At 42.8% G+C, this 23,936-nt stretch overlaps 1 long non-coding RNA gene across 2 annotated transcripts in view; it reads right to left on the reverse strand.

The window, feature by feature from the left end:
- LOC136874924 (uncharacterized) overlaps positions 1–23,936 on the reverse strand; it is a 638,399-nt gene that overhangs the window by 448,015 nt on the left and 166,448 nt on the right. The window contains exon 1 of one of the 2 annotated variants that reach the window (XR_010860318.2): positions 21,101–21,149. The exons of the other annotated variant lie outside the window; for it this stretch is intronic. This is a non-coding gene — a long non-coding RNA (uncharacterized lncRNA). Of the gene's footprint in view, positions 1–21,100; positions 21,150–23,936 lie in introns of those variants that run through there. 2 annotated transcript variants of the gene reach the window in all.

The raw sequence follows: 23,936 nt of genomic DNA on the forward strand, positions 1-23,936 counted from the left end.
AAGAGTCTCATTCTATTATTGCTGTACTGAGTGACAGCTGGCGCCCTTCAAATAACGTATGTGTAAGTAAGCAGGTTACAAGTAAGTGTGAGTACAGGGTTCGACGAGTGTGTATTTCCATTTTAAATGCAGATATTCAGATTTTCAACTTAAATGCAGTTTTATATGTTTGTAAAGTTAGTCAGACAGTTAGGAAGTTCTCATCATGTCTATCACCCTTTCCTTTGTACACTGTAGCAACTCCTCATTGGTTTGGTATACCTGCCTCACGCAAACAGTAATCAAATAAGTACTTCAGATATAGTACTATATCCCAACCCAATCTCTTTATCATATCTCCAGAAATCTTATCAATTCCGTCTGCTTTTCTAGCTTTCAACCTCCTCTACCTGGGCATTATCTTAATGTCCAACTACACATATCAAAAAAAGTTTTGCATTACCTCGGACAAGAGAGTTCCTGACCCTTCACAAAAGAAAAGAAAGAGAGACAAATGTGCAACATCAGCGATATTTTTGACCAGCAGAACAATAAATTAGAGACTCGACAACAACACAGATTTGCTTTCTCAATTTTATTTCCTGAATACAGCACAAACCAGTACCTTTTAATATCAGGTAACACGCCCCCTTGCATTGATACATACCTGAATTCGTCTTGGCATACTGTCCACTTGTCCATCAACGTATTATTGATTCAAATTATTCCATTCAACAACGGTGATACGCGTAGATCTCCCAGAGTGTTTCAAGGGTCGTTACGTCCATAAACAGCCTTCTATAACTTTTCCAAGGCATGTTCGATGTCCGGGAACACGACGGCCACTCTCGTCGAGCGATTTCGTAATCACGAAGGAAGTCATTAACGAGAATCGCACGATAGGTGTATGCATTATCGCCCATAAAGACAAATTTTCCAAAATGCTGGTGATATGGTGTCGCTATGGGTCGGAGGATATTGTCCCAGTATCGCACAGCCGTGGCATTGTCCTGCATAGCGTACGATCGCCCCATAAAATGCCACCCCAAAACATGCGAGAATCACCACCTCCACGAGTTGGACAGTGTGTCTAAGACGTGAAACCTGACCAAATTGCTTCCAAACATATTGCCGATGATCGTCAGGGTAAAGGTTTATGAGACTTATCGGTGAAAATGACTTTAGCCAATTATTAAGAGACCATTCAGCGTAATATTGGGCCCATCTCTATCGCGCCCTCTGATGTCTAGGTGCGAGAGCTAAGCCTCACCATGAGCGTCGGGGGAATCCGTTTCTCACAGTCTGAGTTAAAACGCAGCGACCTGTAGCTGCCCGTTGGCACTACGTTCAGTGTCCCCCCGAGCTGAAATTCGAAGGTAACAGTCATGGACTTCAGTTGTTCCAACGCGGTACGCTTTGCACTACCTCTGTCCTACGAAGCTTGGAACACGTACGACACAGCTAACTGGTTGCCTGTGTCCTAGCCACAGACCATCACCTCCTTATCGTCGTCTAACTCAGCTCCATACCCTATACCACGATACCAACTGCCATTTCAGGGCCAAATAAACAACTCAGTCTGTGGAAACTTAAGTATGCAACCTTTCTACATCCCAGGCAACTAGGGTAACAAAAAAATACTTGCGTGGGATTCGAACCTCCGTACCCTCGAGTACAGTCCACTATCATACCTCCGACCACGCCCTGTAAGTGAACTATTGCGAGGCTTCACGTAGCGGGTAGATACTAGTCTATGCAGTACCTGTTCTTGGTCTGTGTATGCACCTCTTGTTAGTGATTCAGTGATTAATAGTGGTACTCACGACTCCTGCTGTCCTCTAGTCCATAACAACACATCTATAAATAGCGGCCACCAAATTAGGCGGTTCACAGAAATTGCGCTGTTGCCAAGGTTGTAATTGAACACATCATTTCGGAGCGCGAGGCAGTTTGTTCTTCCCCAAGCTCCTGATGTTACATCTTATAATACTGCAAAACAAATTATACTATAAGCTTCAGGAGAGACTGTTGATTTCAGCGGTATAACTATTTTCCACACAAAAGAATTTCAATACTGTAGAAAATGTAGAAAATCGCCTAACTTAAACCTTGTATCTGAAACATGTTTCCATGGGTCTTTTAGTGGTCATATAAATGTCGCTAGCTGAGGTCCTTCGGGTCACGCTTGCCAGCGGAGGACACAGGACACGATAAATAGTTTCGGATTACGCATTAATCCGGATCAGATTTATGAAAATATTTGAATTTGTTTATGGTTTACAATATAACTTTAAATACTTGAATACTATATACCGGACTGTCCGGCTCCATGGCTAAATGGTTAGCGTGCTGGCCTTTAGCCACAGGAGTTCCGGGTTCGATTCCCCGAAGTGTTGGGAATTTTAACCATAATGGTTAATTTCGCTGACACGGGGGCTGGGTATATGTGTCGTCTTCAGCATCATTTCATCCTCATCACGACGTGCAGGTCGCCTGCATCTGGCGAGCCGAACTTGTCCTCGGACACTCCCGGCACTAAAAACCATACGCCATTTCATTTTCGTATACTGGACTGTGTAATACAGAAAAGAGAACTACTTTAAAGAATAGGCAGAACTGGAGCGGGCTTCGACTATAGAGAACTGCACGATCAGCGTTGCCAGTCCGTGCTTAGAGGTAAGAGAATCTCGACCATCTGTCGCTTCATTGTTCCTATATCTGACAACAGTGCAGTTTTCCTCACCGGCCTAATTCTGTGGCGGCAGATTTAGTTATATTTAGCTACATTTCAGAATTGTCGTAAACGCGGTGGGTTGCATAAAACTAGATCACAAGGGGTGGGTGGACCACCCGGTATGATGTGTGTGTAAAAGACTCCTGTGGGACTAAACTCTGTGTGTGTGTGTGTGTTTTTCTTTTTGTGTTTTAATTTAAGCCATCGTAGAATTTCATTAAATCTATAACACAGACTTTGTTTTATTCGTAGCAATACTTATTACGAAAACTATAGTATACGACAAGGTATACAAGGTTTGACGGTGATTCTTCAGTACAGAATTCCGCACATTTTTTGAGTCAACGAGTGTGCAATACATAATGAGCTGCTAGATGGAATTTCTTGAAGGTCGTGAGGAGAGAGAGAGATAATGAAGTTGTTGATCCATGACAGCAGTAATAAGAATGAGGTGCGGCGCACAGCAGGTTCCACAGTAGACTTCGATGCCGCACTTTCTAGCTTCTTCTAATCTTTCACCTCTTCATATTTTACACAAATATTGACACACCCAAAAATGTTATTTCAGAAGATAACACGGTATAATATCCAAAAGTATTCTAAAATTTTCGGAAGAAGTTTTGAAATATGTCATCAATTTTATGAAGCTACAGGAAATTAAGAAGTCAAACAATTAACCGTTTACTACTCGGCTACCAAGGTAGGAAAATGAATACCCGGATCAGGTCTGAAATCCAAAATTGAAAAGAAAAACCATGGCGCAACAATCCCGAAGTGCCTTGGGCTACCAAGCAGATTATGAGGTGTCGTTTGGTCAGCATGACGTATCATCTCTGCCCTTATTCTTAGCTTTCTAGAACGGGGCCGACATCTTACCGTCAGATAGCTCCTCAACTGTAATCGCGTACGCTAAGTGGAGCTCGAACCAACCCTCAGATGCAGGCAACAATCCCTGTCCTGGCCGGGAATCGAACCCAGGACATGCGCGCTACCCCTACACCGCGAGGCCGCCTCAGGTCTGAAAGTCTCAATAGCATTCACATTTGAAAAGTGTAATGCATGTGCATTTTTATTGTCAATAATATCACTGACCTTGGTACGAGTCTTTGGCTGAATGGTCAGTGTTGAGGCCTTCGTTTTAGAGGATCCCGGGTTCGATTCCCGGCCGGGCCGGACTTTTAATCGAGTCTGGTTAATTCTTCTAGCCAGGGACTGGGTGTTTGTGTTTGTCCCAACACTATCCTCTTCACATTCAGACAACACACCACGCTACCAAACACCAAAGAAACGCGCAATAGTGATTACTTCTCTCCCCATAGGGTTGGTGTCAGGAAGAGCATCTGGCCGCAAAACAGGCCTAAGTGCTACACAGTTTGCACCCGCGACCCCTACAGGTGTGGCAAAAGCGGTAGAAGAAGATGAAAAGTTTGACCATTAGGATCATTTTAAAAGTAGCCGGGCTGAGTGGCTCAGACTGCTGAGGCGCTGGCCTTCTGACCCCAACTTGGCAGGTTCGATTTTGGCTCAGTCCAGTGGTATTTGAAGGAGCTCAAATACGTCAGCCTCGTGTCAGTAGACTTAATGGCTCGTAAAAGACTCCTGTGGGACTAAACTCCGTAAAACTATTTTTATTAATTCAATGTACTGCCACAAGAACAAAGAGAAGGATTGAAAATGGTATATAAGTTCGCGTAAAATCAATCAGAAAATGTATAGATGTAGCCTATGCTTCTTTAGCACATACTCGTACTATGCACTACATTGGAAACTTCCTCGATGAGTAATAGAAACGTCAGTTCTTTGTTATAAACGAATTACAAATTATTATTTGAATTATGATATTCTTTCTTAAAAATTGCAAGCACTTTACATCCCCCCCTGGTCATCCGTATGTGCCACCTATCTCCGGAGAGATAGATGGTGCGAAATGTACCGATACCGGTGCGCATAATTGCGCTCCTCACTAGGTCTGTGATGAGAGTATAAGTTGTGGATTTTCTTCCTCTTCTTCTTCTTAATTTGTTTACCCTCCAGGGTTGGTTTTTCCCTCGGACTCAGCGAGGGATCCCACCTCTACCGCCTCAAGTGCAGTGTCCTGGAGCATCGAACTCTGGGTCGGGGGATACAACTGGGGAGGATAACCAGTACCTCGTCCAGGCGGCCTCACCTGCTATGCTGAACAGGGCCCTTGCGGGGGGATGTGAAGATTGGAAGGGATAGACAAGGAAGAGGGAAGGTGTTTTACTGATATTGTGGCGCAGTCAGCTCCCATTTAAAAGTGCTTTCATGCGAGGAACATCGCACTGCAAGTGTACTTTGAAAAGAACACAGCAGCCCTCCGGCTTCGCTTAGAACACATATTGCTATCGGAGAAATCAGTACAATTGAGATTTTTTACGTTATGACCGATGTTTTCAGTGTAACATAATTAGGTTATTTGTTTAATATCACTTCAATTGGCATAGAATTTAATAGGCGTTGTGTTGTGGAAACTTCTCCCATACGTATTTTTAAATATCCTCGTAATTCCGCGAGAAAAGTGCTTGTAAGTGGCGGTAGTATTTGGATCATTAATTCTTAGATTGATTTGCATACGCTTGCTATACCAACCTCTACATGCTAAAAGAAGAAGAGAGCAAATGGACGCGTGGTTTGGGTCACGTAGTTATCAGATTGCATTCGGGAGATAGTGGGTTCGAACCCCACTGTAGGCAGACCAGAAGATGGTTTTCCGTGATTTCCCACTTTTACAGGTGCAAATTGTACCTTAATTAAGGCCACGGTCGCTTCCTTCCCACACCTAGCCCTTTCCTACCCCATAGTCGCTACAAGACGTTTCTGTGACGGTGGGACGTAAAGCAAGTTGTAAAAAAAAGGAGAAGAAGAAGAGCATAGTTTTCCCACGGTTTCGTTTCTAATGTTGGCAACCGCGAACCAAGTGCAACAGCAGTAAGGTTCGTTTCCTCACGAGGTTCAATGCATATGTCCTCCACCTCCCTCCCTCCCTCACCCAGCTCAGTGACGCCCAATGCTCGACCCACGACCGTGACAGATCCAGCAGGCTGAGAAGGCTGTTTATTCCTCGTTCATCAATTCTCTCACTCCAGTGAGCAAATTCCCAAATGAAGTTTCAATTTCCAGCTTCTGTTCAATATACAGTACTATCTCGCGCCTCCAAACGAAAGCCGAAATCGTGTCTCATATACAGAATGAACCAAAATTTGCGCACTCGGGCGTCGCAGCGCGACTCCTCACATGCCAGCAATAAAAAAATGTCTCTCACAAAAGTTCGTCCTGCGAGTATATACGGGAGAAAAAGGACGTTGAAGAGTGGCAATCTGGCAACACTGTAACCACATGTACGGTAACTACCTCTGTCAGCACATATTAGTCGTGTGGTACAGTTGGTGCAGTGGATAGAGTTATGGGTTAGCATGCAGGAGGTCGAGGGGTCGATCCTGGGTTGAGGCGTATGTTTTTTATTTCGTAAATGTAGTCCAGGTGGTATGGTTTCTAGAGGACCCGCTGCAATCGCTGTTGACGATTAAGATGCCAGATACGATACCACCTGGACTACATTTACGAAATAAGAAATATACGCCTCAACCCAGGATCGAAGCCTCGACCTCCTGCATGCTAACCCAAAACTCCATCGACTGCACCAACTGTACAGCACGACTGATATGTGCTGACAGAGGTAGTGTCCGGCTCCATGGCTAAATGGTTAGTGTGCTGGCCTTTGGTCCCAGGGGCCCCAGGTTCGATTCCCTGCAGGGTCTGGAATTTTAACCATCACTGGTTAATTTCGCTGGCACGGGGGCTGGCTGTACGTGTCGTCTTTAGCATCATTTCATCTTCATTACGACTCGCAGGTCACCTACGGGTGTCAAATCAAAAAGACCTGCATCTGGCGAGCCGAACTTGTCTTCGGACACTCCCGGCACTAAAAGCCATACGCCATTTCATTTTTTTTATTTTTTTACACTCTTCAACGTCCTTTTTCTGCCGGATATACTCGCAGGACGAACTTTTGTGGGGAGATATTTTTTATTGCTGTCATGCGAGGAGTCGCGCTGCGACTCCCGAGTGCGCGAATTTCGGTTTACCCTGTACACAATTTTCTTTACGTCGCACCGACACAGATAGGTCTTATGACGACGATGGGATAGGAAAGGTCTAGGAGTTGGAAGGAAGTGACCACGGCTTTCATTAAGGTGCGAAAATCGAATACCACGGAAAACAATCTTCAGGGCTGACGACAGTAGAGTGTGAATCAACTATCCCTGGAATGCAAGCTGAGAGATACGTGATTCAAACCGCGCAGCCACTCACTCATCCCCAATGAACTTCAAATATTATTTTTTAATGACTGATTTGAAGATATGAACTGTGCAAACTTTTTACGTGTTACGTAATTTTCTCTCTCTCCCGCTCTCCCTTCGGGTGTGACAGCCAAGAAGCACTGTTTATTGGCTTCTCACCAAGGCAGCTGGGATTCGAATCCCAGCAAGCAATGCATGTGATTTTTTTTAAATACACGTGAAAAGGTTCTCTCTCTCTCTCTCTCTCTCTCTCTCTCTCTCTCGCTCTCTCTCTCTCTCTCTCGCTCTCTCTCTCGCTCTCTCTCTCTCTCTCTCTCTCTCTCTCTCTCCGAGTTGTGAATCCGGCCCAGCTTTCGACCTCACGACAGAATAAAACAATATCAACAACACATTTCGTATGGCATTAAAATCATTCTGGATAACAGTGCCAAGTCCATGCAATAAAAGTTTGTTATTATTTTCATTTTTGTGTACGACGACTTCCCCCATGTGGTAGGCCTAAATACACGCTTCAAAAAATTAGGGGAACATGTTTTGTAACGTCTGGTATGCGAACATTAATTTGGTAGATGGGGTTCCAATGGTCGAACAGCATACCTCGCTGAATGAGTAAATTTATAATACCAATATAAAGGGTCCCTTATTGGACATTATAAATTTTCCAACTAACTCATTCCTGGTTGCCAGCGTTTCGTCCCCGTGTGCTAGGTTGGGCTCATCAGTTGGTACCTAGCACACCCACCAAGACGCATGGCTAGTGCATACCGTGGAGGCCACTGCGTAAGCTACTTGGAGCCACCGGCAGTGCCAATGCACTATGAGAGACTTTGTCTCATTACCAAAAATTGATGCCTGCCTGGCCATCAGATGATACAGATGTTGATTCCCTTCCCATAGGGAACCTGAAATATTTGTCCCGAATGAGTAAATTTATAATACCAATATAAATGATCCGTTATTGGACATTATAAATTTTCCAGCTAACTCATGCCTCATGCACTAGCCATGCGTCTTGGTGGGTGTGCTCAGTACCAACTGATGAGCCCAACTGAGCACACGGTGGCGAAACGCTGGCAACCAGAAATGAGTTAGCTGGAAAATTTATAATGTCCAGTAACGGACCATGTATATTGTCATTACTCAGGGTATGTCAAATCGAAGTTATACTCCATCTGTAGACGTAGCCATGCATTAAACTGTCAGGTGACCCCTCAAAGCAAAGTGAATAGCGGTGCGTCCGTGTGTCGTTGTGAGGTACACAGAATACTGCGGTCATTTGAGCACGTTGTACGTAGAACAGCACATCCCACGAGACATCTTAACCAGGTTCAAGTCGCAAGGGCCGTCACTTAGATCCAGGAAGGATGGCCTTTTCGTCGTGTTGCTGTGGATCTCAATGTCTCTCCCGTCAGTTATTCAACGCTTGTGGAATCGCTACAATGAGACAGGTCAGTTCACAAGGAGTGTTCGATAAGGTTGTGGGCGCATGACAACCCCACAGGACGACCGATATCTGACCATCTGTGCGTTGCTGCGTCGTTCAGCAACTGCCAGAGAACTGCAACAAGACCTCAGGAGGGTCACTAGAGTCACGGTGTCTGACCAGACAGTAAAGAACAAGTAAAGAGAAGTGTCCTTACGACCCAGACGTCCTGTTCGAGCGCCCCGTTTAACGCAGCAACATCGCGCATCTCGCCTTCTGTTTGCCCGTATCCACGTCAACTGGTAACTTCGCTAATAAGACCTGTGTTGTTCACAGACGAGTCCAGAGTCCAGATTTCCCCTGCCACCGCGTGATCAGAGCTGTCTTGCGAGAACTGGACATTCAAGAGATGGAATGGCCGGCAGTGAGTCCCGACCTTAATCCCATCGAGCATGTGTGGAACAGGCTTTGACAGAAGTGTTCGTGTGCATCCTGTTCCACCACAGACTCTCCAAGACCTCGAACAGGCTTTCATTGAAGAATGGGACCTGCTACCGCAACGTGACCTCCGTCGACTTATACGGAGCATGCTACGTAGATGCCAAGCTGTGATAAATGCTCGTGGAGGACATACACCATACTGAAGCTCTCCAACTGTGATAAAAATCCACCCTGGAGGACTGTTATCACTTTGTTTTCGCCCCTATTTGGACATTTCTGTTTGTGTTCTGAAAATGAACGCGAATCCATCCATGTTCTTGTGTATACTTCAACGGTAAAGAATAAAGGTTTAGTTGGTAATATACCTGGGTGTGAGGTATTGTTTTGTGGAGCATGGCATACGTTCAAAAACTAGTTCCCCTAATTTCTTTGAACTGTGTTTGTTTATTTCATGTTGAAAATATGTTCTTTGCTGGCGGTATACTTATTGGTTGAAATTCAATAACAGTAAATAAATACATCTTCACCAGAAACTGTTATGCATTTCATCATTCAGTCCATAAGCCTCTGAGAATTAGTTAAACATTTCCAAAATCGTCTGTTTGTAACTAGCTCTGTAGCCCAAATTTTAATCCGAGTTTAACCGTCATCTTCGTCTCCCTCCACTTATCTTCCCTCCATGGACGAGTCCACCATTCTCCTGTACCTTCATCAAGGCCACGGACGTTTCGTTTCCACTCCTAGCACTTTCCTAATCCATCGTCGCCTTAAGACCTGCCTGTGTCGATGCTACGCAACGCAAATTGTAAAAAAGGAATTCAGCTTGTGCCGTAAATAGAATTTTGTATAATTCAGCTACTGCCGGTTACTTTAAGTAAATATTTTATGAGAATAACTCTGTGAATTCAAAAATTCGCTATGGGTTAGAATCCATCGAATATCGATAAGATAAGATGTTAATACACTGTGCTATTTAACAGAGAGGAACATCCCTGACAATATTGGAAGCAAAGAAAACTCCCTGGGATATCCGTGTGTGGGATGACATACAGTAGTTTTCAGAGTGGTACTCCCCAGCTACGATGCCTAAGGCCGAAATCAATGCGTCTCTGTACTCATTGTTTTAAAGTAAATGAAAAGTGAAGTCGACGAACGTACAAAGAGTAATCTTCTTCCCAAAGCAGACCTACGCAAGGGTATTTGCTTGCAACCTCAAGTATAATTTACCAAAGCTGTCAATATGTTGCAAAATTGAGAAACAACGTGACTCACAATACTTTGAAAGTTCTGCAATTAAGACACTAAGATACACTGTAAAGGTCTGTGACAGATTTCTAACGAGGAGAAGCGGATAATATTTTCATCTACACATATTGTGTGCATCGTGTGCCGGGTAGAGTTCTGGCTTTCAGAGCCCAAGTTGGGGAGTTTGATTCCAGCTCAGTTCGGTGTTATTTGAAGGTGCTCAAATATATCACCCTCGTATCGGTACAGAAGGTCGTTCGGGATCTCTGGGGGCGAAGCTTTAAGGGTAATTAGCTTATAAAAAGCCATGTCCCCACCAGCGATCATGCTGAATTGCTTAACCAGCATTTCTAGCTATAGCCTGACAACGTAATTTCAATTGCAGTAGTCTTTTCCGCAGAGCCAGCATGTCTATCTTATGCCACTCCTCCTGACTGGCTTTCCGGAGGCCACTGATACTGCGTGAACATCTATTTCCTAACGCCCTGTTTTGGAGTCCAAATGCACAGAAGTCCATGGGTAAACCATCGGGTGCCTTTGCTCGGATTCCAGTTTCCATCTCCATTCTCTCTAAGATCAGATGAGTCGGACGAGAGGTGTGGCTGGATGCTCTATCTTGATGTACCCATACCTAGTTTTTCGCTCTAGCGTACAGTGCTGGGATATCTGTGTTGTAAATGGGTGTTAAAACCTCTTGCTGATAGTATATAGTGTTCAACTTCACATTACTAGCGACACGAAGAACGGTTAACTTTCCACTGTAGCAGTATCCAACGATGATCATGAAACACCTTGGAAAATTTCCCTGCCATTACTTATAAAATGATTTTTTTTTAAATTTGTTTGTCCCCTAGGGCGGTAGTAAATCGAGCGGGATTTGTTACATTCCCTAAGGCATTAATATGCTTCGTCTAATGTCGCCACATTTTTCCATCTGTCCCCTGTTAGATAGCCCTCCTACAGCTTTCTTGCGTTAGTGCGACGTTCGAAAAATTGGACGAGGCAAAGAGCTTGTGAACTCGGCGCTTATGCCGCTATTCTAAGTGGAGGCCCTTGTTAATGATGGTGTTAACTGTTGAAATAGACATCCCCAACTTACGTGCAATAGTTCTTTGGGGGACAGGGTTACTACTTGAGACAAGGGCCTCCGCTTTCCTCACAACTTCTGGTGTACGGCTGGTAGTTAGTCGTGGATTTGCCTGTTTTCTTCCCCTCTGGAATTAAGCCCAGTCGGCCTTTTCCTTTTTTATCCAATACAGCATTGATCCCATTCTTTGATATCAAGAAATCACGCTTCTTGCACATTCCTTGGATTGCAGAATAGTATTTAGCATCGGAAAGGGCTGTTATAGCCCTCCCAGTAAGGATCAATCCGCTTCGGCATCGTTACAGCTAATGTCAAGAAATTCTACGCACAAGTTCTCAGTATTGACGTGAATCATCACTCCCCATTTTGACGTGCTCAAGTTGATAACAGCGCCGCCAGTGGCCTTCAGACTCGTCACCAGAGATACCAAACGACCTTCTGTAGATTTGCTAGCAGGGAAAATAATTTCAGTTGGGTAAAAGTAAAAAGATATCGGGCTCTCCGGAAACGTAAATGCAGTTAGTGGGACGAAAAACAAATAATATTGGTCTAACTTATGTACAACTTTCATATAGGGCGTCATAACAATAGATACACGGAAAAATTTCAAGAATGTTATCTTTATTCAGTAGAAACTCGTTAATCCGGACTGATGACTACTGAAGAAAATTAGGATTATTGGACTAAACAAAACAGTGGTAGAATGAGTGGCTAATTAAAATAGGTGAGGAGTTATCTGATTCTGTAATCATTAAGAGGGGATGCCTGAGGGCACTATTATTGGACCTTTTTTTCTTATTTATATGAATATATACCGGTATGTATGTCCAACTGATTGGCTGAATGGTCAGCGTTGAGGCCTTCGGTTCAGAGGGTCCCGGGTTCGATGTTAATCGCCTCTTATTAATTCCTCCGGTCAGGGGACTAGGTGTTTGTGTTTGCCCCAACACTTCCCTCTTCATACTCACACTACACACTACACTACCAGCATCACAGAAACACGCAATAGTGATTATATTCCTCCATATAGAGTTGGCGTCAGGTAGGGCATCCGGCCGTAAAACAGGTCCACATCGACATGTGCGACACAGTTCGCACCCGCGACCCCACAGGTGTGGGGAAAAAGTGGTAGAAAAGGGGGACAAGACGAAGATACCGGTATATATATTTAAATGATATGAGCAAAGAACTACCGAGCTCGATAGCTGGAGTCGCTTAAGGGCGGCCAGTATCCAGTATTCGGGAGATAGTGGGTTCGAACCCCACTGTCGGCAGCCCTGAATATGGTTTTCCGTAGTTTCCCATTTTCACACCAGGCAAATACTAGGGCTGTACCTTAATTAACGCCACGGCCGCTTCCCACTGCTGGCCCTTTCCTGTCCTATCGTCGCCATAAGACCTATCTGTGTCGGTGCGACGTAAAACAATTTGTAAAAAAAAAAAAAGAAAGCAAACAACTGGAATCACAGACAAGGCTATTTACGGATGACTTTATACTGTAGAGAATAGATGGAGACGGAGAGCAGACAATGGTATGATGATAAATGGGATGAAAAGTCAGATTGTACGTTTCACTAACTGTAAGAGGAAAAATCCTCTCGGCTATAATTGCCTAGGTGTTAATATCAGAAATGATCTTCAAGATGATTATGATATTTTTCTTCTTCTTCTTTTTCTTGCCTCGTTATACCCATTCACACAGCGCGTTGGAACTTGTTCATTGACTTGATGACTTTCGCCTTCCAAGTCTTCCAAAATCTCTTCAAGAACTCACTGTGTTGCCACTTCCGTTCTTCTGACCACTTTCTTTCTGCCAGTCCTACTGCTATTTTTCACCACAAATGTGTGTGTATTTACTGAGGTCCTGTACACTTCGCGATTTCTCATTATGTCTTCTCCGATGTTCAACTCATTCAGGTCCCATCTTACTTCCTCCAGCCAATGTATTCTCCTGTTTTTGGAATTTATTACTTCGAAAAATCTTATTGTGAGTCCAAAATTGTGTCCAAAATATTATTATTATTATTATTATTATTATTGAAGCCTTCGTGACTCAGACGGCAGCGCACTGGCCTCTCAAATCCCGGTCACTCCATGTGAGATTTGTGCTGGACAAAGCTGAAGTGGGATAGGTTTTTCTCCGGGTACTCCGGTTTTCCTTGTCATCTTTCATTCCAGCAACACTCTCCAATATCATTTAATTTCATTTCATCTGTCACTCATTAATCATTCTCCCAGAGAAGTGCGACAGGCTTCGGCAACCGGTACAATTCATATACTCGCTGCTAGATGGGGCTTCATTCATTCCATTCCTGATCCAGTTGAAATGATTGGAAACAGGCTGTGAATTATCATATTATTATTATTATTATTATTATTATTATTATTATTATTAATTTTCTATGGTGCACGTTGGCCATTAAGGTCCTTACGTCTGCGAAGGCGACTGTTGCCCATCCAGATGACCAGCAGGTATTGGAGTCACACGTTGTCAGCGGGAAGACGTCTTCAGCTGTAGTACTTGGCTTTCGCGACCGGGTCCACTGTCTTTCATATCAGACACCTCTTCAACTGGCCTCATGACGCTAAGCGAACATTGTTCTAGCACTCAGTCCAGAATTAAATCCTTGGACTAGCCGAGAATCGAACACGGGTTCTCTGGAGAAGAGGCAGGCACACTACCACTACACCATGGGGCTGTTATTATTATTATTATTATTATTATTATTATTATTATTATTATATCAATTACAATTAATATACACATTTAAGGGATAAATCAAGAGAGAGTGGCCAACAAAATACTCCTGCAAGAATAGTTGAAGAAACAGCCTGGGTCCCCAAGGTCGTAGCAGAAGGAGGTGTCAAGGAGAATGAGATACAGGACAGAACAATAGTCAGAAACCAGATTGCGAGAATGAGGCATGCACCCCAAAAAGTGCCAAGCCACGTAATATCTCGGGGAAAGGGCGAGAAAGAAGAAGCCAACATCTTAAGGATGTTTGACGAGAGTGCGAAAAGAAGGACGTTGGTCTGCGTGACAGAAGGGCAGGTACGTTGTGTTAAAGTGGCCTACAGGTGGTCGTATCGATGAATGAATGAATGAATGAATGAATGAATGAATGAATGAATGAATGAATGAATGAATGAATGAATGAATAATAATGTCATTTGCTTTACGTCCCACCAGCAACTTTTACGGCTTTCAGAGTTGCCGAACTGCCAAAATTTAGTTCCGCAGGAGTTCTTTCACGTGCCAGTAAATCTACCAACACCAGACTGACGTATTTAAGCACCTTCAAATATCACCGGACTGAGCCAGGATCGAACCTGCCAAGTTGGAATAATAATAATAATAATAATAATAATAATAATAATAATAATAATAAATGTTTTAACGATTCTTGAAATACAATCGATTTAGGAAACGCCGGGTGGATGAATTTTGTATTGACCGAGCTCGATAGCTGCAGTCGCTTAAGTGCGGCCAGTATCCAGTAATCGGGGTTCGAGCCCCACTGTCGGCAGCCCTGAAGATGGTTTTCCGTGGTTTCTCATTTTCACACCAGGCAAATGCCGGGGCTGTACCTTAATTAAGGCCACGGCCGCTTCCTTCCAATTCCTAGGCCTTTCCTATCCCATCGTCGCCATAAGACCTATCTGTGTCGGCGCGACGTAAAGCAAATAGCAAACAAAAAAAAATGTATTGAATGGGGTTAACATACCATAAAATATGCTTATATAATTCTCTTTCTTTTAAACACTCGCAAATATCTACTGTCTGTACTAGGATTCGATCCCACAACAAACAGCATTAATTCAAAGCGCCTCAACGTAGCCAGTCTGTGACCTCCGTTCTTGATGTGACTACATCACGCTAACACATATTTAAAAAGACTTTGAAGGCGCAAAAAGACATTTTCGTTTCCAGTACCGTGCTATTACATCTCTCGTGGTTAACGAAACAGTTAAAGCATACGTCGGTAAATAAATTGACAGAATTGTGAAGTTAAAACGAGACATCAGTAAAATCCTTAGGTAACTCGCACAATTAGAAAAAAATGCCACCACCACCACGAACAACAACAACATTGCAAACTAGTCTTCAGCAATAAGTATTTTTGATTAGCAAGTGAGTTGCCGTGTAAAGAAAGCAAGTGCATTCAACCTAAGGCGAAGTGACGTCACAAGAAATGCGTCATGCAGCGATCGTTTTACAACACGCATACAGTATCTCATTTCGCTCTCTCGCACAATAGCGTTTGCGAGGCGATGACATAACAGTTGTGGTATCTTCGCTCCTACTGGCATTTAACCATCCTTGAGATTCAGTACTATTTTGGGGTGAATAAACTCTCGTAGGAGTACTTTGAGGTGAATGAAATTTCTTAGATATGAGAAACATGACGAGTATTTTCTGGTACGTTACAGGGATACAGTGCTCCTCAATATTACACGAGAAGTGACAGATCTCCGATAAAATAACTACTTTTAGAACATTCTGAACAATGCTCAACAATAAACTATACACAAAGAACACTGAAGAATTTTACGCGATTTCGAAACGAGAAAACACTGATTTATAATGTTGACAACATTGCTTAGCAGACAAAGTAGAGGTCCCCATACCATAAAAACGTAAAATTAAGCAATTTACTCAATTGTATCAAAAGTTGAAGGGCTAAAGGGCCCGGAAATATTTCAAATTGTAAGTAGTTCTATCAAACTTTTAAAACATCAAAAATCACGTCCGGCCTAAATGCAATTTCCGAAAAACAGCATAAAATCGCTTCTTCTTCTTCTTCTTCTTCTTCTTCTTCTTAAGCCGTCATCTCCAAACGGAGGTAGACGATCCACACGGCCAGCTCCGATCTTGACGTTGCAGCCATGCCATGTGGATTTATTGGAATATCTCTCAGGATCTTTAATGTAGTGGTTTCCCGTTGCCTTCTGCATCCTAATGCCGTTGACCAAACTGGTTCCTCCGCCTTTGGGAACATTTTCTTGTCCCCAGGACAATAGAGTGCCCTTACCCATACCCGCTCATCCACTCTCAAAGAGACTGTTGGCACTTGGTACAGGGGATCTCCTTATACCTGGAGATAATCGGTCCCTTCATTCGTTAGCCGCCTGCATATAAAATATTATTTTATATGCAGTCGTTGCCCCCTCTCTACCGCGGGGACGTGAATGTCAGGATTTCACCGTCACTGAAACAAGGACCAAATGGCATTTCCTTGTTTCTAAAAATTGATTGAACATCTCCCTTCGTAAGTTATTCCAATCCCTATCTCCCCTTCCCACAAATGAATATTTGTCCTCATTAATTTCAACTTTATCTTCATATTATGATCTTTCCTTCTTTTAAAGACACCACTCAAACTAATTCGTCTACTAATGTCATTCCACGGCATCTTTTTCTTCACTCGTTTCCTTTTTCATTCAAATCCTAGACGAATTAACTTATATACATAATTATTTCTGTAATGTGCTCCTTGGTTTAATACCCTCAGACGTTTTTTTATTTTTATTTTATGGCCTCACCGAATGTAGTTAAAAAGGACTTCAGTGAAACTGCATTGACTCACGTTAGCGCTCGTAGTGGTAGTAAAATCAAACTGCTAATCAATCAATCAATCAATCAATACTGATCTGCATTTAGGGCAGTCGCCCAGGTGGCAGATTCCCTATCTGTTGCTTTCCTAGCCTTTTCCTAAATGATTTCAAAGAAACTGGAAATTTATTGAACGTCTCCCTTGGTAAGTTATTCCAATCCCTAACTCCCCTTCTTATAAATGAATATTTGCCCCAGTTTGTCCTCTTGAATTCCAACTTTATCTTCATATTGTGATCTTTCCTACTTTTATAAACGCCACTCAAACTTATTCGTCTACTAATGTCATTCCACGCCATCTCTCCGCTGACAGCTCGGAACATACCACTTAGTCGACCAGCTCTTCTTCTTTCTCTCAATTCTTCCCAACCCAAACTTTGCAACATTTTTGTAACGCTACTCTTTTGTCGGAAATCACCCAGAACAAATCGAGCTGCTTTTCTTTGGATTTTTTACAGTTCTTGAATCAGGTAATCCTGGTGAGGGTCCCATACACTGGAACCATACTCTACTTGGGGTCTTACCAGAGACGTATATGCCCTCTCCTTTACATCCTTACTACAACCCCTAAACACCGTCATAACCATGTGCAGAGATCGGTACCCTTTATTTACAATCCCATTTATGTGATTACCCCAATGAAGATCTTTCCTTACATTAACACCTAGATACTTACAATGAACCCCAAAAGGAACTTTCACCCCATCAACGCAGTAATTAAAACTGAGAGGACTTTTCCTATTTGTGAAACTCACAACCTGACTTTTAACCCCGTTTATCAACATACCATTGCCTGCTGTCCATCTCACAACATTTTCGAGGTCACGTTGCAGTTGCTCACAATCTTGTAACTTATTTATCACTCTATAGAGAATAACATCATCCGCAAAAAGCCTTACCTCCGATTCCACTCCTTTACTCATATCATTTATATATATAAGAAAACATAAAGGTCCGATAATACTGCCTTGAGGAATTCCCCTCTTAATTATTACAGGGACAGATAAAGCTTCACCTACTCTAATTCTCTGAGATCTATTTTCTAGAAATATAGCAATCGACCGGATAACGATGATTAAGAATGGGAGTATAATTTTTAGGAATAAATAAACAAAATATTCTCATACTTTCTTACATTTTATTTACCTAAAATTCGTAGCTCATATCCCTAGGATGTTTTTATTTTATATTTCAAATTTGCTTCAAGTCGCACCGAAAGAAGTAGGCCTAGGTCTTACGGCGACGATGGGAAAAAAAGGGCTAGGAGTGAGAAGGCCGTGGTCTTAATTAAGGTACAGCCTGGTATGAAAATGGTAAACCGCGGAAAACCATATTCAGGGGTGCCGGTGGTGCGATTCGAACCCACCATCTCCCGAATGCAAGCTCAGAGCTACGCGACCCTAACAGCATGGCCATCTCTCTCAGTCCCTCAAAACTAATTAACAATGACAGCCAGTTTACAGGACCGACAATGAAGGGTGCCCCTAGGCTCTGAATTATATCAACAATCTGCATGCAAGGGTGATAATGAAAGAAATCCTCAAGCCACCACAAAGTAACAACAATCAGTATACAGTAGTAACAACATAAAATGGCTAAGCCCGCGAAATGTATAAACAATAAATATTCCCCTAAACCCTGAAATAAATTAACAAACCGTGTATAAACGCCGGGGATGTCAGAATTTTGTCTCGCAGGAGTTCTTTAACATGCCAGAAGCCAACAATGGTGTGATGAAAAAATGAAATGACCTATTGGTTTTTAGTGCCGGGAGTGTCCGAGGACAAGTTCGGCTCGCCAGATGCAGGTCTTTTAATTTGACTCCCGTAGGCGACTTGCGCGTCATGAGGATGAAATGGTGATGAAGACGATACACACATACACCCAGCCCCCGTGCCAGCGGAATTAACCAATTAAGATTAAAATTCCCGACTCTGCCAGAAATCGAACCTGGGATCCCTGAGACCAAAGGCCAGCACGCTAACCATTTAGCCATGGAGCCGGACGATTACGTGATCATGGTGGTCGACATTTTGAACAATACCTGTAGAGGAAAAGTTCTGCATTTGTTACGTGCTGTACTGATAGAACAGATTGAACACACTGTGACAAAAGTTTACGTGTTTCATCTGAGGGTTGTTGCATTACTCTGTGTTTTGAGTTGTGCGTTTTGGTTATTGCATATTACAGGCGTTTTTCACTGATATAGAGGTATTTTCAAAAAAATAAGGATGATTGGGATAATAAACCGAATAAATCACTCTGTAACGATTCACCGGAGACCACGGGTCCCTTATACCAATATACTCAGAGGGTATCCGCGAACAACCTCCGAAAGTTTGTCGGTGGAGCTCACCCGGCATGATACGCCCAGGACTATATCGAGTTTTGACATGTATATGGTGCTGCCGCCTACACCTTTCAAAAGAAAACAACAAAAAATTAACAAACATAAAGCGCAGAATATATCAAACATTATACAAATAGATCACCACAAGTTACACTAACTGTCTCAGCCAGAAAAAATCACCAGGGGTATCATATACTGTCTCTTAACGTTGGAGCGTGGGTTTCGACCACGGGGCCCTTAGCTGAGTCCTCGCATTGCTTCCACTTGTGCCAGGCTTATCACTTTCATCTTTCCGATCTGACCTTCCTTAGTCAACTCTTGTTCATTTCCGACCCCTAGGGAGTCTTTCATTTTCACATCCTTCGTGGCCTATCCCTTTCTTTGTCCGATACCTTTATTCTTCGAAGTGTCAGACCCCTCCCATTTTTCGCCTCTGGTAAGTATTAACAGAATAATAATAATAATAATAATAATAATAATAATAATAATAATAAACCAAACCCCATGGCACTACAGCCCTTGAAAGGTCTTGGCCTACAAAACCACCGCTGCTCTGCCGGAAGGACTGCGGATTACGAGGTGTCGTGTGGTCAACATGACGTATCCTCTCGGCCGTTATTCTTGGCTTTCTAGACCGGGGCCACTATCTCACCGTCAGAGAGCTCCTCAATTCTAATCACGTAGGCTGAGTGGACCTCGAACCAGCCCTCAGGTCCAGGTAAAAATCCCTGACCTGGCCGGAAATCGAACCCGGGGCCTCCGGGTAAAAGGCAGGCACGCTACCCCTACACCATGGGGCCGGAAATAATAATAATAATAATAATAATAATAATAATAATAATAATAATAATAATAATAATAATAATAATAATAATAATAATAAAAACTCGTATCCTCGTGAGCTGCATGTACCATTTCAATCACATACCAGCCCTTCTGCCATTCTTAAATTTCTGGCAGTACCGGGAATCGAACCAGGGCCCCCGAGGAGGCAACTAATACACTAACCGTTACGCTACGGAAGCGGACATAATAATAATAATAATAATAATAATAATAATAATAATAATAATAATAATAATAATAATAATAATAATGTTCTTTACGTCCCTCTAACTACGGTAGTTTTGGCGGTTTTCAGAGACGCCGAGGTGCCGGAATTCTTTTACGGTAAATGTACCGATACGAAGCTGACGTATTTGAGCACCTTCAAATACCACCGGACTGAGCCAGGATCGAACCTGCCAAGTCTGGGTCAGAAGGCCAGCGTCTAAACCGTCTGAGGCACTCAGCCCGGCAGTGTTAAGAGAGGATGGTTTCCCAATTGTACTTCCTCGTAAAATAATAATTATCACCACCACTCATATCTGTGGCACTAAGGCAGACCTAGATATGACCAAAAAAAAATAAAAAAATCTTATTTTTCAGGAGGTACTTGTTAAAAGTTGGCGAGCTCGCTGAAATTAATATTGGCCTCTAAATTCAAGTGGCATACATTTGTGAATGTAATAAATAGAAGGAACACGTTTTATTCTTATTTATGCAGCAAGCTGAGGGTTGCTTTAATATCTCTGTTCTGAACATATCGGAATCTTTATTCTGTGGGCACCAGAATCATACCGGCTTTGCCATGATCACCTTCGTCGCAAAATTTACCATACTGGCATTAAAAGTGAAAATTCTACTATTTTGACATATCAGGTTCTGCCTTAGTGCGACAGATATGATACACGGAATCGCAAGAGGTTAATGGAATGCAATACACATGTATGTACAGTGATCCAGTACAACTTTGAGGTCAAAATCTAATCATATTATAACAACTCCTATGTACACACACAGAGAGTGAACAGACTGGGCCCACAGACAGAATGTGGGAGTGGATAGAAATGAGGGCGAGCCTACCTGAACTGCATGTCGAGCGTAGTAGCAGCACGGTTCGCTTACCCACGAGGTTCACTGAAGACTCAACTGGCAACACCAAACCTCGCCCCAGCGTAACGCAGTCCCGGAAGTGGACTAAACCCAACTTCCTCTGTTGTGATATCAACTTAGTCGGCCAAGGCTCACTCAGTACTGTCACTTCCTCACGAATTCGTGAACTAACGATATTATCGTACTGACGATGACAATCGATTTGTAAATACCTGCACATCAGTGATCAGTATCAGTTCCCCTGGCGTAAATCACGGTCGGTAAGCACTCAAGCAGGCGATGTTCAAATACATTTTATTTATTTATTTATTTACGTATTCATTAAACACAATATACTGCTACACTGAACAAATTTCACTTGTACTGTCAACAGACTAATTAACAAACGTAAACTTTCATGATAAAATATAACAAACATAACAAAAGATAACAAGATAGATACCGGTACACAGCCTACTAATAACAACTGTCTAAATCGAAACCATGAGAATGTCCATGTTCATAGCCAAGTCGTCGTGGGTCAAGATGGCGGGTTAACCACTTCATATTAACTTTTTTTTTTTTTTTTTTTTTTGGCATTCGGGTCAAAGCCCACTCAGCCAGTGAATTATGAATGGGAGGGATTTTTAGGAACTTATGTTTTTATTTATTTACGGTATTTTATTTATTGCTCGGGGACAGGGGGGATGGATTCGTCTTATCATCATAAGGCCTTTGTAGTTCTGATAGGGTTAGCTCGATGCTAGGTGAAGGTCTTAGATTCGTAGTCCAATGTCAGAAAGAAATGCATATAGCTCAAAGTAAGCAGATTGGTCACTTTTGTGGAGAATTGACGAAAGAATAGGGGGTAATTGGTAACCCAATGCCAATAAATTTTGTAGTAAGCAGGTAGTGCGAACAAAGTGGAGTGGACATCCAAAGAATATATGATTAAGATAGGCAACTGTATCAGCTGAACATGAACAGAAGGGAGATCGTAGTACTTGAATTTTGTGCAAATGCTGAGGGAAACAACCATGATGAAACTTCATTCTTGCGATTGCTCTGACGAATTGACGCGAATAGGGACGCTGATGGTACCAAAGAACGTTCGGAATATCTGGATGGATAGTGGCATAGTGTTTTCCGCGTTGTTGGGAGGTATCATGCCACTCGTTGTTCCACGCCGTCAATTGCCGTCGACGAAGCAAGGAGGTGTAATCCGATGCTGGAACTGTCGTGTATGTCTGTTGGCCTTCAGTGGCAGCAGATCGTGCTGCTTTGTCTGCTAGCTCATTGCCTGGGATTCCTACATGGGGTTTTACCCACACAAATGAAACTTTCTTCCCCTGTGTCTCAAGTCGATGTACCTGTGCAATAATCTCGTGTACGAGAATCAAGGATGTTGACCGTGAGTTAATGGTTTGTAGACTCTGCAGTGCTGATCTAGAATCAGACAACACCACAATCAACCGCTCAGGAAGATTTGTAGCGTATTCGAGAGCCCCCAAAATGGCTGTAAGCTCAGCCGTAAATATAGATGCTGTCGGAGGTAGCTTGAATTTACCACAGCTGCCGGATTGAACATCAATATAGGCACTACCCACTGTATTACAGTCCTTTGATCCATCTGTGTAGATGTGTCGGGCGTGTGGCCATTCTGTCAGGTAACGTTTCAGGCTGACATCGTTACAGTTCACAGTGGTCTCAAATGATGTTTCTAGTCGAATATCCAGTTTCTTAATAGTAGTTTCAAAAGAACAGTTAAAACTGGGATGGGTATCTGTAGTGCTTATAATACGTCTGCAACCACTGAGATTGGTAAATTCATCCACTAGGATCGGTTGACGTTTTTTTTTCCAGTAGCGTGAAGTCAGTACTAGGGTAGTCAGCTTGGATATCTTGTGAAGTATTGGAGACTTCCTGTATTGAAAAAGTTTGAAGATATATTTCCCCGCTAGATACTGCCTTCGTAGATGGAGAGGAGGTTCAAGTGTTTCAAGTAGCAGAGCATTTGTAGGTGTAGACTGCATTGCTCCTATGCAGAGTCTAAGGGCCTTATACTGACATTTGTCTAGTTTAGTTAACAATGTTTTAGAAGCCGTAGCAAAACATCCACTTCCATAATCCAGGAGAGGTCGAATCAAAGTTCTGTACAGTTGCAGCGCAATTTTCGGGTCACAGCCCCACCAAGAGCCGCTAATGGCTCGTAAAATATTGACTGAAATATCACACTTACGGAGCACATGATGAATATGTGGAGACCATGTCAATTTATGATCGATGAGAAGTCCTAGGTAAGGCACCACCACCTTGTAGGGAAATAAGTAGGTACCCAGATGAATCGTGTCCAGTGGGGGTCTCGAATGTCGAGTGTAGATAGAGACTGCTGATTTTCCTGCAGATATCGTTAAACCATGGTTATGAAGCCAAGGAGTGAAAGTCCTCATTGCAACCGTCATCTGTTCTTGACACTTGTCCAAGGTTTCAGCTTCTGTATAAATGCAAATATCATCAGCATACTGGAGAACTTGTATCTCAGGAGGAAATATAGATGTGAGGTCTGCTGTGTATATGTTAAAAAGCAATGGAGCCAAGATAGAGCCTTGTGGTAGTCCTTGGGATGTCATTCGAGGACCAATTGTCTTGCCATTGTGAAACATGATGAGATGTCTATCTTGTAGAAGGCAACGGAGGTTCCCAATAAAGTCCTCTGGGAGATGTAGGAAGCGTAATTTGTCTTCTAATACGGGAATAAGCACGCTATCATACGCAGAAGACAGATCAGTGTACAATGCCACAACGTAATTGTTATTGCTCAGACCAA

This window comes from Anabrus simplex, chromosome 5 (genome assembly GCF_040414725.1).
Source record: "Anabrus simplex isolate iqAnaSimp1 chromosome 5, ASM4041472v1, whole genome shotgun sequence".
Classification (NCBI taxonomy): Eukaryota; Metazoa; Arthropoda; class Insecta; order Orthoptera; family Tettigoniidae; genus Anabrus; species Anabrus simplex.